The sequence below is a fragment of the Vicugna pacos genome, chromosome 9, assembly GCF_048564905.1.
Source record: "Vicugna pacos chromosome 9, VicPac4, whole genome shotgun sequence".
Lineage (NCBI taxonomy): Eukaryota > Metazoa > Chordata > Mammalia > Artiodactyla > Camelidae > Vicugna > Vicugna pacos.
The window spans coordinates 62619375-62635274 of record NC_132995.1 but is presented as its reverse complement, the minus strand read 5'-3'; the positions used below and the strand labels follow the sequence as shown (position 1 = coordinate 62635274).

Here is a 15900-nt window from a genome sequence, read left to right as displayed (position 1 = left end):
CAACAGTGTGATCTCAAAACCCCAGGAATGTGTACCCCTGAGATCCTCAGAAAACCTGTCTCAGCATCCAATTCAACCAGGGCCAGAAGCATCTCCAGAGGGAAGCTCCCCAAAGGGGCTTCACCGCCGGCCTTGGATGGGGACACGCTGCCAAGGCTGAGGTCACTTGAGGGCGGCAGTTCTCATCCTCTGTAGCCAGAAGTAAGTCTTCTAATTAATACCACTTTGGATCTGACAGAGATGGCTGCTCTGTCCCGGGCTCATTTGCTGTTTATCTCCGTGATTGATGCTGGTAACATTTAGAGTCTGTCAGGGAGATATTTCATGGATGCCCCAGGTGGTGGGATGGAGACAGCCAGGAAATGTGATTCCCTAGTTAGGGCAGAATGGGAGCTGAATCTAACGTGTTGATGGAGAGACCCAGGCCCTTTCTAGCCCCTTGTCGAGTAGGGGAAGTGGAGTCGGGGCTCGGGAGGCCTGCCCTGACCCGGAGCGGTAGGAGGGACCTGTCCTGAAGGGCAGTGAAGAAAAACAATGTATGAGAGGCAAGAAGCTATTTTCCCAAGGCTTTCTCCTGTAAAAGTATCCCGTTTCTGTTGGCCAACAGACTTTGCAGGCTCAGACACACAAGAAAGGAAGCAAACAGGGAGGTAAGCACTCTTCCTGCTGTTTCCGGGGTCTTTAGTATTCCTCCCAAACCTCTGCGTCTACCTACCAAAAGTTTAAGTGTTAATCATAAGGCTGATCTCAAAAGTGAAAAGATTTTTGAATCCCCCAACTAGAAATCTTCACCCTGACACCCAAAGCACTTTGTATATTATTGTCAAAGCATAGCGTCCAAACATTTAAAAACATGGTTCTCATAAAACATGGAATGCACAGGTGTCAAAGATTTAGTCATTCATGAATGAGGGAACCAGTAAGATGGCAAAGCTGGTTCACAGAGCCAGGAGCTGGATATTTAAAAGCACTTAAAAAGAAATATTTGAGTAAAATTTTTAGGTTAAAAACAAAACCGGTTGCACTTATATATGTGGTCAAATGATTTTTGACAAGAATGCCAAGACCATTCAGTGGGAGAAAAGACAGTGTTTTTTAAACAAATGGTGCTGAGAAAAGTGGACATCCACATGCCAGAGGTGAGGTTGAATTCTTATACCATATGCAAAAATTAACTCAAAGTGGATCAAAGACTTAAATGGAAAAGCTAAAGCTATAAAACTCTTAGAAGAAAACATAAGAGAAAAGCTTCATGACATTGGATTTGGTAATGATTTCTTGGCTGACACCAAAAACACAGGAAACGAAAAACATAGGACAAATTGGATTACATCAAAATTTAAAACTTTTGTGCATGAAAGCACACTATCAACAGAGTGAAAAGACAGCCCACAGGATGGCAGAAAATATCTGTAAATTATGCATCAGGTAAGGGGTTAATACCTAGAATATATAAAAGAACTCCTACAACTCAACAACAAAAAAACCCCAAACAACCTGACTTAAAAATGGACAAAGCACTTGGATTGACATTTCTCCAAAGAAGCCATACAAAAGGCCAGTAAGCATATGACAATATGCTCAGCATCACTAATTATTAGGGAAATGCAAGTCAAAACCACACTGAGTACCACCTCATATTCATTAGGATCAAAGAACCAGAAAATAACAAGTTTGGGCAAGGATCTGGAGATACTGGAACCCTTGTGCATTGTTGGTGGGAATGAAAAATAGTATAGCAGCTATGGAAAACAGTATGGTAGTTCCTAAAAAAAAAAAATAAAACGTAGAGTTATTATATGATCCATCAATTCCACTTGTGGAACGCAGAGTCTCAAGAGATCTGGACACCCATGTTTATAGCAGTATTATTCATATCAGCCAAAGGTAGAAGCAAAATGATTTTCCAAGGACAGATGAATGATGAATGGATAAACAAAATGTGGTATATATGTACAATGAAATGCTGTTCAGCCTTAAAAAGGAAATAAATTCTAACATGCTACAATATGAATGAAACTTAAAGACATTATCCTGAGTGAAATAAGCCAGTCTCATGGACAAATACTGCATTATTCTACTTATATGAGGTAAGTAGAGTAGTCAGATTCATGCAGACAGAAAGTTACCTGTGGTAGTTAGGTGCTGGGGGAGGGGAGAGTGGGGAGTCATTGTTTAATGGGTACAGAGTTTCAGTCTTGCAGGATGAAGAGAGTTCTGGAGATGGATGGTGGTGATGGTTGCACAACAATGTGAATGTAGTTAATGACACGGAATAGTACACTTAAAAATGGCTAAGTTGGTAAAACTTTATGTTATGTGTATTTTATTTTATTTTTTTTTATGTTATGTGTATTTTACCACCATTAAAAAACAAAGCAAAACTGGTTAATGTCCTCTGGGGCAATTAAAAAATTAATCTTTGATGTTATACTTTCTATTGGATAGAAACTGTTTATATCTTTACTGGACATGATCTACAAGTTACCATGTAACTTCATGGAGTCTGAGCTCCTAATTAATGGTAAATAGCCTTTAAACAAAGATACGTTCCCCCGGGTAATTAAGTAATCCTTGGGTGGGCTTGTGAAACAATGACCAAATGATGTTGGAAGGACTTGCTGTCCTCTGGTGGCCTTATTTCCAGGTTTTGAATAATTAGCATTATTTTTGAACATCACAGTCACTTATGTCCTTGTTTTCCCCACCAGTCCCTTGAGGGCAGGAGGTCTGTCTTATTCATTTTTGCCTCCTTGTTGTGTGCTCTGGTTTGTTGAATAGAAATGAAGAAGGACCAATGGGATAGAGCCACTTGGCAGCAGCAGACCTGTGTTTTCTTGAGTCTGTGACCATGATCGTAGTCTCACCCATCAAATGAGGACATTACACCTGAGTGCTGGGCAGTGGGGGTGCTGTCTAATCTCAGGGTTTCTTTCCACCTCTAAAATGCTTGGATTCTAGTTTGGTCATCATCCACACAAGAAGGAGTTGCTGGATGAAACACATCAATGAAACATAATGAACTTACAAAAGAGAATTTTTCAGGTGTATGTCATGTGCAGAAACTTTTTTTCTTGCTTTTCTTTGAAGAGCCACCCTTGATGCTATGTGATGTCTGACTCCTGGGCTGGGAGGTGGATGAAGATGTGCTGTTTGTAGCTTTGCTAGAGAGGAGACACTGCTGGGCCACTATGGATGTTCCTACTCTTTTCCCCAGGGTGTGCAATGTCCCCAAAGGCCTCTGGAGCCATGCTCAGCCCCATCTCTTGTGACACTGCTGTGGAAGCCCAGCCACTTTACTTGGCTCTGGGTCTGATCAACTTGCAGGTGAATCTATCTATCTCCGCTCCCAGCCTTGCTTGGCCCTCACTTAAAAGCACCTACACAATGTTTCAGAAAGAAACTGACTGTGTTGGAGACTGGGTCCCAGACTCCTGAGTGTCATCTCTCATTAGTCATGGCCACAGATGGGGCTAGAATCTTGCTGACCAGACACCCAAAGGTCTCTGGTGTTCGGCTCCACCCATGCCTGGGTTGGAGGCGCTGGGGGCATTTGGATGGTGAGTGTGGGCGCCTCCCAGCTGTACCATTTCCTGGGATTCCTCCAGGCTGCCTCATGTCCACGTTAGATCCTTGGTGTCAGCAGAGGAAACCGAAAATCGCTTCTTAACTTCACAACCATCTTTTGCTGGCTGCTGAGCACCCTTGCTCTGAAAACACTAACCAACCGCCATAAAAACAGTAGATTTGCTTTTTCTGTCTCAGTGTGTACTGTGTAGATGATTTAGGGAGGGGAAACAGAAGCCCAGGGAAGAGAAATTTATCTAAGGATACCAGCTAAAAGGGGACAGAATGAGGATTATTATTAATTCTAAATAATTCCAAGACTCATGTTCTTTTTTATTTTTCCCCTTCCCACTTTTTTTTAAAGATCCATTTATTATTATTTTTTAAATCTTTTTTTGCCTCTTTTTTGGTGGTGGTAGGGAGTCATACGGCTTATTTATTTATTTTAAATGGAGGTCCTGGGGACTGAACTCAGGACCTTGTGCATGCTAAGCACACACTCTACTACTGAGCTATATACCCTGCCCTCTGCCTTTTTCCACCCTTTTATAATTATTTTAAAATAACATTTACTTTGTTTTCTATCACAAAAGGAACCAGTGCACAAACAGAATGGAAAAATATAGAAACATATGAAGACGAAAGAACCACCAAGACAAACAAAGAAACCAAACCCAAGATCCTTAGCAATTCCTCTGAGCCAAGATAAAATGTTAACATTTGAGTGCCTTCCCTTTCAATCCTGTGCTTTGTGTGTGTCCATGCAGTCATATACCCACACGCATGTGCAAAATAGGGTCACATTGTACATTCTTTTTTGTTTCCAGTTTTTTTCACTTAACAATATAATGTTAACATTTCCCCACATCAGTAAACAATCTTCAGTCCCCTGCTCATTAACTCAACCAAGGCGTGCTCTGCCCAACTCTGTGTTCTTTGGTGTCCAGTCACAAGGCTTCTCTCTGGGCTGCCACCCCAGGGGGACACTGAGCCCTTTCCAGCAGACTGAGTTGGCTTGTACCCCAGCGGCTTGCTTTGCAAGTGATACATGCTCCTTTTGTCTGTGAATCTATCGAACTCTATTCAAGATGGGCCTGTTATCTTGTTCAAAGTCTGTGAGAGATAGAGGGATGCAGGGAGAGCCAGTGAGCCTTTCCCACAAGGATGCTCCAATGTTGTGTGGTCCCCTCACCTCCAAAGTGGATTTAGAACCAGAGGGGTGGGTACAGAAGATGAGGCCAGCCCTGTTAGGATGTCTGACCCCTTGCAGCCATTCCAGTCCCTGTTTCCGGAGGGGAATTAATTGTTGGCTTCTGGGAAGCAGTTCTCAAAGTGATGTTGCATGGATATGGTAGGAACCACTGACCTTCAGACCTGAGCGGGCTACGTCTTATTTTCAGCTCAAGTGTAATGAACCACTTTGAGAGGATAAACATTAACTGAGGGAACATGAAGAGGATTTTATCTGGGGGCAAATCCTTAGAGTCTATAGGAATCTGTAGGAATCATCTTGGCCCATGTGTATATGTCTCCCAACCTCTGCCCAGAACGGCCAGGTGGGTGACCTCCTTAGAAAGGACTGACATCCCAGGAGTCAAGGTTCCTGGGCAGAACTTCCAGGGCTCAGTCCCAGCCTCTTTGCCAAAAGGTTAAAAAAAAAAAAAGGCAATTTTTTTCATCAACCACTAGAGATGGGGAAAGCATTGCTGAGTCATAACCCCATTCCCAATCCATCCCTCTCAAAGGAAGAACTGTGACTCCAACTGGGCGACCTGAACCAGGAGGCTAAATGCATTGCTAGAATTCATTACTGTGATCAGAGACGAAAACACAACCCGGGCCTCTCCTACTGGGAGGGGAAGCTCCCTTGAAGCCTGTGGTTATTATCTCATTGATACTCAGTATAAATCCAGTATAAATGGCTAATTTTTTTTTATTTGAAGTTTTATTAGGTAGATGTGTTACAATTTGACTGCACATATGCAATATATTGCATGTAAATACAGGTACACAATTTACTGCACATATATTTTAATTTATATATATGTACAGTCCATTGTTTCTAAGAATATTTAGAACTTCAGCTTTTTAAACTTACATAGTTATCAAAAGAATAAAGCCAACCACAAAATAAGAATTAATTCAAAAAGATACATACACCCCGCTGTTAACATTTATTTCTCACACACCAGGCACTATTGCATTTTAGCAAAGACCCCACCCCCAGAGAGGAGCTACTTCCCGAGCTCAGCCTGGCTGCTCACTCACCAGAGCCCACCCCCTTAGAGACCTGCACCTACCGGTCTGGGCTGCGGTGGGAAGCCTTCCTTCCTCCTTTCTTACTTTCCTCACACGCAGCAGCATCTGAGTAAAACCAGAGAGCCCCTGCCCTACGTGGCTGGGACCTGGACATCCTCTTCCTCCTTCCTCTCCCCCTGGTCCAAGCTAGGAAACTGCAAGGTGGAGTTGCAAACAAGTTTAAGGCCTTTGGTGAGCCTGTCATTTTTCTTGGTCCTCTCCATCCTCCCGCCCTTCCTCTCATGGCACCTGCCGATAGTAATTGTCCAAAGTAATGTTCCTCTTGGCCTCCCAGTAGATGGCAGGGTTTGGGGGTGGGGCGTGGGAGAACGATGCCTACTGGCAGGGTCTGGCTTTGGTCGCTGCTCCTGAGTCAGCCCCAGGACTTTCCCCATTTTCCCAGCCCATCAGCCTAATGTCCCCAGAGCCAGTCCCCACCCAGGCCTTCCTGGAAATGAAGTCACATCAACAGACCTGCCGGTCTTTCTAAGGAGGTTATGGAGAATTTCAACATGCTGACCTCAGGGCCCCTCATTTGTCTTTTTCCTCCTTCTCCTTCTTGTTTTTGGTGGTAGAATATATGTAACATAACATTTACTCTTTTTTTTAGGGGGGAGGGAGGTAATGAGGTTTATTTATTTTTATTTATTTATTAACAGAGATACTGGGGATTGAACCTAGGACCTCGTGCATGCTAAGCACACACTCTACCACTGAGCCACACCTCCCCCCTTCCCGCCCCCGCCAAATTGGCCATTTTGATGATTTTTTGAACGTACAGTTCTGTGGCACTGTACACTCTATTTTATTCTTGTTCTCGGCACCCTGAATGAGAGTAGGCCTGTTTCCTTGGGCCAACTTAAATACCGGATTTCTCCCATTTGGATTGATTCCCTATTCCCGGTTAAAAAGAAACTGAAGCACATTAAAATTTTTTGAGTATATTTGAGCATATATTGATTCTAATCCGGCAGCACCAAACCAAAGGTGTTTCGGAGTGCTCCACTGACAGGAGCGAGGGGCAAAGTTTTCAGAGAGAAGATGCGGAAGCGAAGTGAAGAAATGATTTGATTGGCTGTAGCTAAAGTGGTTGCCTTATTTGGGAAAGCCCAGTGGGCTGTTTGTGATTGGTTGTCTTCATGTGTCAGGTCCTCAGATTCGAGAGCATTGACTCTGGCTTAGGCTTGGGGTGCTTATGTGGCTACCAAGGCATCAGAGCCACCCCAGTCTAACAGCCTCCTTGTTTAAATCCTCAGCACCCACAACCACCCATGTGATAGATGTAAGTTTCCTGCTGAGCCTGCCTTCCCTCAGCTGAAGGCTACTGGGTGGCTTTTTAAATAAAAAAATTGAAGTGAGTTAGTCTTGATTTCAGAGTGTGCCAACCTACTCTTCTTAGCCATGTGTGAGGAAGGGAAGACCCCAGAGCCTAAAATGCCCTGAAGGCTGCCAGCTTCCATGGGGCTGCACCCCAGGGAGAGAGAGGCACTGGTCTGTGGGTGAGGGGGTTTGGGATCCCAGCTTCATGGAGTGAGGACGGGTCTTTCTCCAGAAGTTTGCACTTGCTTGGAATGGAGCAATGTTCCATCTGTGGGCAGAGACCCAAGCCCATGATGGGCAGCCCTGTTGTCAGGATGTTTTTGGCCGCAAGAAATCAAAAACCCTGATTTACAGTGGCCTAACATGTGGTCAAATCAAGGATCCAGATTCTTTTCATCTTTCTGCTCTGACATCCTTGGCACTGGGTTTTTCCTAAGATTGGTTACCCTGATGGACCTAATCCTCCAACACCCACGTGCCAGGGGAAACCTGCACCGTGCTTCTGGGTTAGCTCCGACAGGAGAAAGAAACCACTTTCCAAAGCACAGACTTTACGTCCTTCTCCTGGCTGACTGGGCCAACTTCAGTCCTGTGTCCACCCGGGAGCTTTACAGGCGTTATCAGGTGGGTGATGTGGTGGGTGGACTTTGACTGATGAAGACCCAGCGCTGGTGCCGGGGGTATGGTCCCTTACCTGAGTCATGGTTTATCAGCTCCCTGGGGGTTGTGCTCCATGGAGAAGAGGTACATACTGAACAAAATTTGGTTTCTGTTAGGAGGAAAGATGGGGGAACGTCTCCTAGAGCAGTGTTTTTCAAGCCATGAGTTAGTCCGCTGATCATGAAATCAGGTCAGACTATGGCCCACGGACCAAAGTCAACCTACCACCCATTTTTGTAAATAAAGTTTTATTGGAACACAGCAATGCCCATTTCTTTCCTGTTGTCTATGGCAGCTTTCCCTCTACAATGGAAGCCTTGAGTAGTTGCAACCACGCGGTCCTCAGAGCCTGAAACGTTCACTGTCTGGCCCTCCACAGAAAACATTTGCTGATCCCTGACTTACAGAATCTCAACCAGCACCAAGGAATGAAACATAGACTAGAATAGAAAATACCAGACAGCACTGCATGTCATAGGAACGCACATTCGTGCACGGACCCTTTCTTTCAGTTTTGTAGAATCATACATTCATACTTGTGAGTGCTGGGTTATAATCTGTTTCTTAAGGTGGCTCTTGGTGAAAACAGTTTGAAAACTGCACTAGAGCATTGTTCACCTTCTCTTTCTTTTCTTTCTTTCTCAAGGTACAATTGACAATATAACATTGTATTTTACATATAACAATTGTACTAGTTTCAAATGTACAATGGAATGATTTGATATTTGTGAAATAAAAGCACTATTCATTTTTGACATGGAAATAGCCTCTTAAAGACGTCTGAGAGCTGGAGACAGAGTTAACAAGAGAGGACATGAAACTGTTTTTTGGTAGTGACCTAGGGGAGCTGGATGAAAAGGCAGAGATTAAGCAGGAGTCTGGCCGGGAGAACGCTGGACCACAGAGGTCAGGCTCAGGAGGGTCCATGCTGAGGGTGGGATCACACTGGGCAGGGCTCTCAGCCCTTGATACAGGCTCCAAGTATGTCATCTGCCTCTTTTTTTTTTTTTTAACATATTTTTTGGGGAGGTAATAGGTAATTAGGTTTATTTATTTGAAAGTTTTATTTTAATTTATTTAATTTTTAATGGAGGTACTGGGGTTGAGTCCAGGACTTTATGCAAGCTAAGCACATGCTCTACCACTAAGCTACACCCTCCCTTCTTTGTGCTTCTTGTTAAGGTGAAGGAAGACCTCTGAGCTGCTGCTGTCCTGTCAGTCTGTGACTTCCGGAGGGGTGTCTACCTCATTCCATGGATGGAAAACCACAGGCAGAGGGGCCCCTCCACTGAGAACGCAGTGGCAGGATTGGGGCTGTGGCCCCTCAGGGGCTTTTCTACCCACCCTCCTGCTGGCCCCAAGTTTTCTTTGGCTCAAGATCCATCTATGCCTAGGAAGAAGCTTGTGCAGGCTGGACCAAATGGGAACCCACTGGGAGGACTGACCTCCAGGTTTTCCGCTCCCGAGAAGCCTGCTCTGACCTGCACAAAGCGGAGGAAATCTCTTCTGACTGCTTAGGGAAGGGGGTCTGGCCCACAGGTTTCCTTGTTCCTGGGCCTCTGGCTTTTAGCAATTGCCCTCCTTGTCCTCCAACTCTGGGACAACTTTCTGCTTAGCTGGGAGTAATTAGAGCACAAGGAGGCTGAAGTCATCCAATTGTCTCCAAGACCTCCCTACTCTGCTGTTAGCAAGGCAGCACCAGGGCTGTTTATGGCTGCCGCCACATCAAAGACATTGGGTGGCTTTGACATTTATAGGGGAACCAACCGAGTTAATGAACCAGAGAGGTTTCTGGTTCCTGGGGGGATCCTCTTACGGGAAGAAGAAATCCATCCCAGATAGAAATGTCCAGAAATTTATTGGAACCATCCAGCCAAGGGCACATACCCTCGTGCTTCTTTTTGCTGTGACTTCACGACTAGACAGGCAGGCGGCTCCGAGCAGGTCCTTGGAGAGGAGGCCCTAGCAGTGCCATCCAGATGAGCGGCCCCATGTCAGCAGGCGCCCTGGGTACTGGGCTCGCCTTTCTAGTGCTGCCTCCAGGGCTTGGAGGGTGGCCCAGTGGTCTTCCCACATGTCAAAGCCTAGTCTTTTGACAAAGCGAACTCACCTGGAGCCCCAGGATGAGACAGCTGAGGGCGGGGCGGCTCTGCTGGACTGTGTGGAGAGCCCTTGGCTGGACCTCACTAGCTGCGGAAGGTTACCCTTCCTCCAGGACAGTCCCCGAGGCGCAGTATCTGTAAACCCCTTACTTTGTAGAGAAGGAAGAGGAAGTTCTAAGATGTTGGGTGACCTCCTGGCTTGGGTGCCGCAGGAAGCAGAGCTTGAGGCAAAGGTGTGGTTGCTGGTGGTTTACTTGAAGGGCGATTCTAGCAGATGGGAGGGAAGAGTGGGCAAAGGGCGCCAAGGAAGAGGGGGGGAACATTAATAAAAAAATACGTTCTCTCTGACGGGGCCCGAACTCTCCCAGGGCCTTCTGGGTTGGTTGGGGCACTTATGGGCTGGTTCCCATCTGCCTGGTTGGGTGAAGAGTAACTCCCTGCACTTGCAGGCTGAGATCTCCTTCAGGACAGAGAAAATGTTGGGACCTCAGGTGTGAAGAAGTGGCCTTTTGCAGGCAGACTCTGTCCGTGCAGGTAAATCTGAGCTCACGTGGAACTTTCCCTCTTGGCTGTCCCTGAAATCAGAGCTACGCCCAGAGCTACACTCGCACGTGACATCATGAGGCCCTGGCAGAGCCTGATACTAGGGATTTATCCAAGGTCAAGAAAGTCAGTGAGCTGGACCTAGGAGCAGGGATCTCGGAGCAAGAATAATAAAGGAGATTTCTACGTAGGTACCCGAATACACACAGTCTGACACAGGCATAAAATCACAGACGCGTCTTCTCTCCCCATCTCATGCACACACTCATACGTTTGACCCTTAGTGTTTGAAAGGCTTGTGGAAATAGAGAAGCAGATGAGAAAAGCACAGGCTATTTATTCTGAAGTTTGTTACAGCAAGGGAGTCAGCCACTGTCCTTGGATTTTGGCAGAGACTCAAAGGCAGGCAGAGAAGGGCCAGCTCTAAAGTGGGAGAAACAGGGGAGTCTTCAGATGTGCCCTGTCTGGAGACTGTTGGCCTGGGGCAGCTGAGCTGGTGGCCGGCCAGCTGGAAGTGGGGCATCCTATGTGACTGGTTAGGGGAGTCGATTTGACTTTCTTTGGTTGGTCAAAAGTGAAAGAAGCTGTTAGTTATTAATTCAGTCCTGGGCACTTGGGACTGATTGTTTCAGAGGTTATTGTTGGGCTCCTGGGACAGCTCGAGCCAGCCATCTGACTTCCTGTAAGTCTGGTTTATATCAGACTGGCTTCCTGGGCCAGGTACTATTGATAAGGGGTTAGTTCCTGTGCTGGTGGCTGCAGGTGAGGGGTCAAAGTTCTATTTTTATATATGGGCTGGCCATCGTCCATTTGTAAATTCAGTCTCTTAGGAATTTAAGGGCTATCAAAGGCAAGAATCACCTCCGGCCTCTCTGCAGACGGTAAGCCATGCACCTGTTCTGGAACACATCTAGCAGCAAGAGGCGTGATGCTTTAGTGCGGCTCACGCCCTTACCTGCTGGAATAGTCTTCCTTGTCCAGGGCCAAAACCTTCTCCCAGGGACTTCCACACTTACCCACCTCTTACGATAACTGTTATTGAATATTTGCAAACTGTTTTTAAAATGTTAATTAATTAATTAATCTATTTATTTATTTCCACACTTTAGTCTCGCTTTCACCCTCTGCAGCAGCGCAGAGGCAGCCCGCCCCGCCTTCTGCCTTTCTCGCACATCAGAGGCCGCGTAGTGCAGGGGTCAGGAGCAGGCAGTTAAAGTCAGATTTGGGGTGAGTTTCTGGCCTTGTGACTTGTCATCTGTTTGACTTGGGTAAGAGAACCTCCATTTCCTCAGCTATGAATTGGGTAATGAGATCTCCTAAGGACTGTCGTAAGAATTAAATCAGATGATGCTCGTCGACGGCTCAGTGATGGGTCCCTATGACTGAAGGTCGCTGTCCTGCCTGCTTTTCCAAGCTCCCCTGCACACACTTGGCTGCCATTTCAAGACTTGCCCTAAAACAGCCCACTCATCCGCTCTGGCTGCAGACGGGCTAGGGGTGAGGCCGGGAGACAGCGCAGGTGCTGGGACTCTGCTGTCTAGGGCTGGAGGGTCTGGAGGCTGGTGTGCCAGGGTCAGGGAGAGAGCACAACTTGCGGGCTGCCTGGGGAGAAAGGTGATCAGGAAATTAGGAGCTGGACTTCTGGGTCTGCCCCGAGAGCTGTGAGGCAGTGGGGGTGGGAAATTGTCCTGCTAATTGTCCAACCTAACCTCCAAACTCAGCTTGGATCCCCAGTGTTTGGGAGCACAGCCTAAGAGAGAAGGGCCCCAGGCTTTCTTCTGGGCTGGGTCTTATGGGAAAAGCTCCCCGGGCCCAGACCAGACCACACCTCTGGGCTCGAGGCCCCATGCTGTCCTGTCCCTCCTGTACCCCAGAGTGCCCTGAATACGAACCTCCTTGGAGATCCCCATCTAGGGGCAGGGTAGGGGCTGGCCGGAGAGCAATAACAAGGCTGGCTTTTGGGGCGGTGGGAGGGCCCCAGAGTGGGAGAGGGAAGGGGGATGGGATGGGATAAAGTGGTGGGGGTGCAAGGAGGCAGTGGAGTTTATGAATATCCTCTGTGCCCCTTCTTCGGGCCTTACTGACTGATCAGCTAGCCTGGCAGTTAGTTGCTAAGGGTGCCCCCATCTTCTGTCTGACACTGGGCACTGAGGAGATACAAACGCCGCTTATGGTGGGCCAGTCTGGCTGCATCTCCTTTCCGGGGTTCTGCCAAATCAACACGAATTTTCCTTAACAGGAGTCCCACCCCACGACCTGGGAAGGTGACCAAGTTACTATCATTTTCAACTTTAGAGCTAAATGAGTGGGCTTCCTCCGGGCTGAGGGCCTGTATGTCCCACGTCCTGGAAAGACATCACAGCGGGCAGGTGTGTTAGCAAGCTTCTCCCTTTGGGCCGCTCAGAAACACCGGAGGGGAGGAGTAAGGGAATCCCGGCAGACGGAAGTAGCAGAAACGGGATCCAAAATCAGCCTTCTTCATTCTGCACCTCCTCTGCTTCCTCCTCTGCCACAGCTGGGTGGAGAGTCTGGGGTCTACCGCTGTTGAGCGGTGTGGCCTCAGGTGATTCCATAACCATTCTGAGCTCAGCTCCTTCTCTGTGGAGTGAGGAGGTAGGGGGAGATCAGTTGCCTTAGGACTCAGATTTGAGCATGAAAATGCCAAGTGGTACGTGTGCCCTCAGCCAGCCTGGGCCCATCGTAACTCTGGGCAGTGACGCTGGTGCCTGGAACTTGATGGAGGAGTTCAGTCAAAATAGCCAGATGCTACCAGGCCCACAGATTCCAAAGGGAACAGAGTGTTTCCTTTTCTTAGAAGAGGTTAAGAAACAAACGAACGAACATAAGCTGTAAATTTCTGGGCCATCTCCAAGAAGCCAAGATAAATGAGAACCAGTCATCCTGCCCCACCCCTGGGCAGTGAACCTGGTGGACCAGGTAGGTGCTCATTTCTGGTCCTCTGGGTTCAACTGCTCTGGAACATCTGGGAAGCCTGCTCCCTTCCCAAGGTGAGGGTGGAACAGTGCCTCTATTCAGACTTGCTCTTCAGAGAGGCCTTCTCTGGGGCGACTGCTTGTAAAGGAAATGGGCTGTCAGCTGGCCAGAACCTGGCCTGCTGGGTCCCCAGCCCAGGAGCATCCCTGTCGGGACCCCTGCTGGAAGGGGTGAGGAGGGAGGAGGAGGACAGATAACCTTTGTGTGAGCGTCTGTGCTAGTTTCCTGCAGCTGCCGAAGTTACCACAAACTTGGTGGCTTAAAACAACAGAAATGAATTCTCTCACAGTTCTGGAGGCTGGAAGTCTGAATTCAAGGTGTTGGCAGGGCCATGTTCCCTCAGCGGCTCTAGGGGAGAATGTTTCCTTGCCTCGTCTGGCTGATGGTAGCTGCTAGCATTCCTTGGCTTGTGGTGGCATAACTCCAATCTCTGTCACCATCTTCACCGAGCTTTCTCCTCTTCTCTCCCTGATGAGGACACTTGCCATTGGATTTAGGATCCACTGGGTAATCTAGGATGATCTCATATCAAGATTCTTAACTTAGTTACATCAGCAAAGATCCTTTTTCCAAATAATGTCACATTCACAGGTTGGAATGGAATGGGGCTGTGTCCTTTAGGGGGCTACCTTTCAACTCACCGTAGCGTCTAAGCACTCTGTCTGGTGTGTCCTTTTCACAATGCACCTAGAGGGGAGGGTAGCATTCTCATTTTTCAGAAGAGAGAACTGAGGTTCAGGAGTGATAATTTGTGCAAGTTCGTACCATCAGTAAGTGCCTGGACTAGGATGGAAACATAGGGCTTGTCCACTTGGACCAGAAAGAAGGGGACCAGAGTGTGAAAGGTATGGAGGAATGAAACAGAGTGGCCGGGGGAGGAGCCGCGGGTGGTTTTGTTTGCTGGAAAGAAGAGTGTGCGAGGGAGATGGAGATGAAGCTAGAAGGGGAGCAGGGCCTGCCCATTCCCGCCCTTGGCTGCTAGCCCGAGGAGCTTGGGCTTCATCCTGAGGTCAGTGAGGACACCCTGGAGAACTCTGTGTCTCCAAGAGTGAAGAGCAGATTTCTGGGTTGTGTGGAAGACGGGTAAGCCTGAAAGATGGGCACCAGTCGGGAAGATGTTAATAGACACTGGTCGTGGAGCTGGGAGGTGGGAAAGAGTCTGAGTCCCAGTGGAAGGCCAGCTGACAGGATTACATGACTGATGAAAGCAGGGGAATTCAGGAACCCAGGAAACTCCCACCTTTGGCTGAGTGTGTCGTGGCGCCACTAGCGGAGCAGGGAACACAGCAGGATGCATAGGGCGGTGCGCATCCTGAGCACCCACGCTTTGTAGCTACCCAAGAGCTTTGAACATCTTCCCTGTGTTCAGTAATGAGTTAGTTACTTTGCAGGATCCTTGCAGAAGGGCAGGGGTGGGACCCACGCTCTGCAATCAGACAGCCCTCGGGCACCTTCCCTCAGGTAGGAACGAAGCAGCAGGAAGACAGAGGCTCCACACGGGGCCTGGATGTTGGCAGATCTGCCTCGGGAGGCGCTTTTCTCATTAGCTGACCCTGTGCTGTGGGTCTGGGCATGGTTCTTGGACGCGAAGCTCCATCCAGTTTCTCAAGACCCCAGACCATTCAGTGAACTACTTACTAGTCTTTATTAAATTCCCTTTTCTTTAAGCTGGCCAGACTGATTCTGTTATTTGCAATAGTCCCAAGCAGTATGAGTGGGTTTAGGGGTGAGAGTGATAAAGGATGTTGGAGGACAGGGATGTGTGAAGGTGAGGTGCTGGGTTATCCGTGTGTGACTTCCAACTGGCTGTTGCCTAGATGGGCAGGAGCCGGGGGGTGGGGGTCCTGGGTGGGGACTGGTCTGGGATCATCAGCACTTAGGTGGCCGTGAAGCTCAGTAGGGTGTGTGTGGAGGGACAGGAGGCTAGAGAGCGTGCAGCCCCCGGGCCCCTTTGGAGGAGACTGAGAAGCCAGGAGAACCTGGAGAAAATTATGTGAAAAGTAAGAGAGAAGACTTTAAAGAAAGAGCCTGAACTTACGACCCTGCACCTCACTGAAGGGAGTCTTGTCTCTCTCTGAGTCTCCCCACTCTGCCTCTGGGCTTTTTAAACTATTTTTGTACCACGGCCCCTTTGGAAGCCCGTGACTCTTGCTCAGAATAATGTTTTAAAATCTATGAAATAAAATAAAATAGGTAAAATTATGAAGAAAATCAATTATATTGAAATACAATTATAGATATTTCTATTAAAAACGAATTTATGTTATGGTAATAAATGTGTTTCTTTATTAACGCATTGGATAAATAACGCAGTCTAGCAGAGGGCCAAGCAACCATGATTTCAATGTCATGACAGGAAGAAATATTTGAGCTATTTCCAACAATAGCAGTATGGCATTAAAACACCTGTAATTTC

The 15900-nt window shown here is 47.5% G+C and overlaps 1 long non-coding RNA gene across 1 annotated transcript; it reads left to right on the top strand.

Moving 5' to 3' along the window:
- The first annotated feature begins 322 nt into the window (after positions 1–322).
- On the top strand, positions 323–4296 carry LOC140698268 (uncharacterized). Its single transcript, XR_012075919.1, has 2 exons — positions 323–650; positions 4161–4296. It is a non-coding gene; the product is annotated as an uncharacterized lncRNA (long non-coding RNA).
- Positions 4297–15900: the final 11604 nt, after the last annotated feature.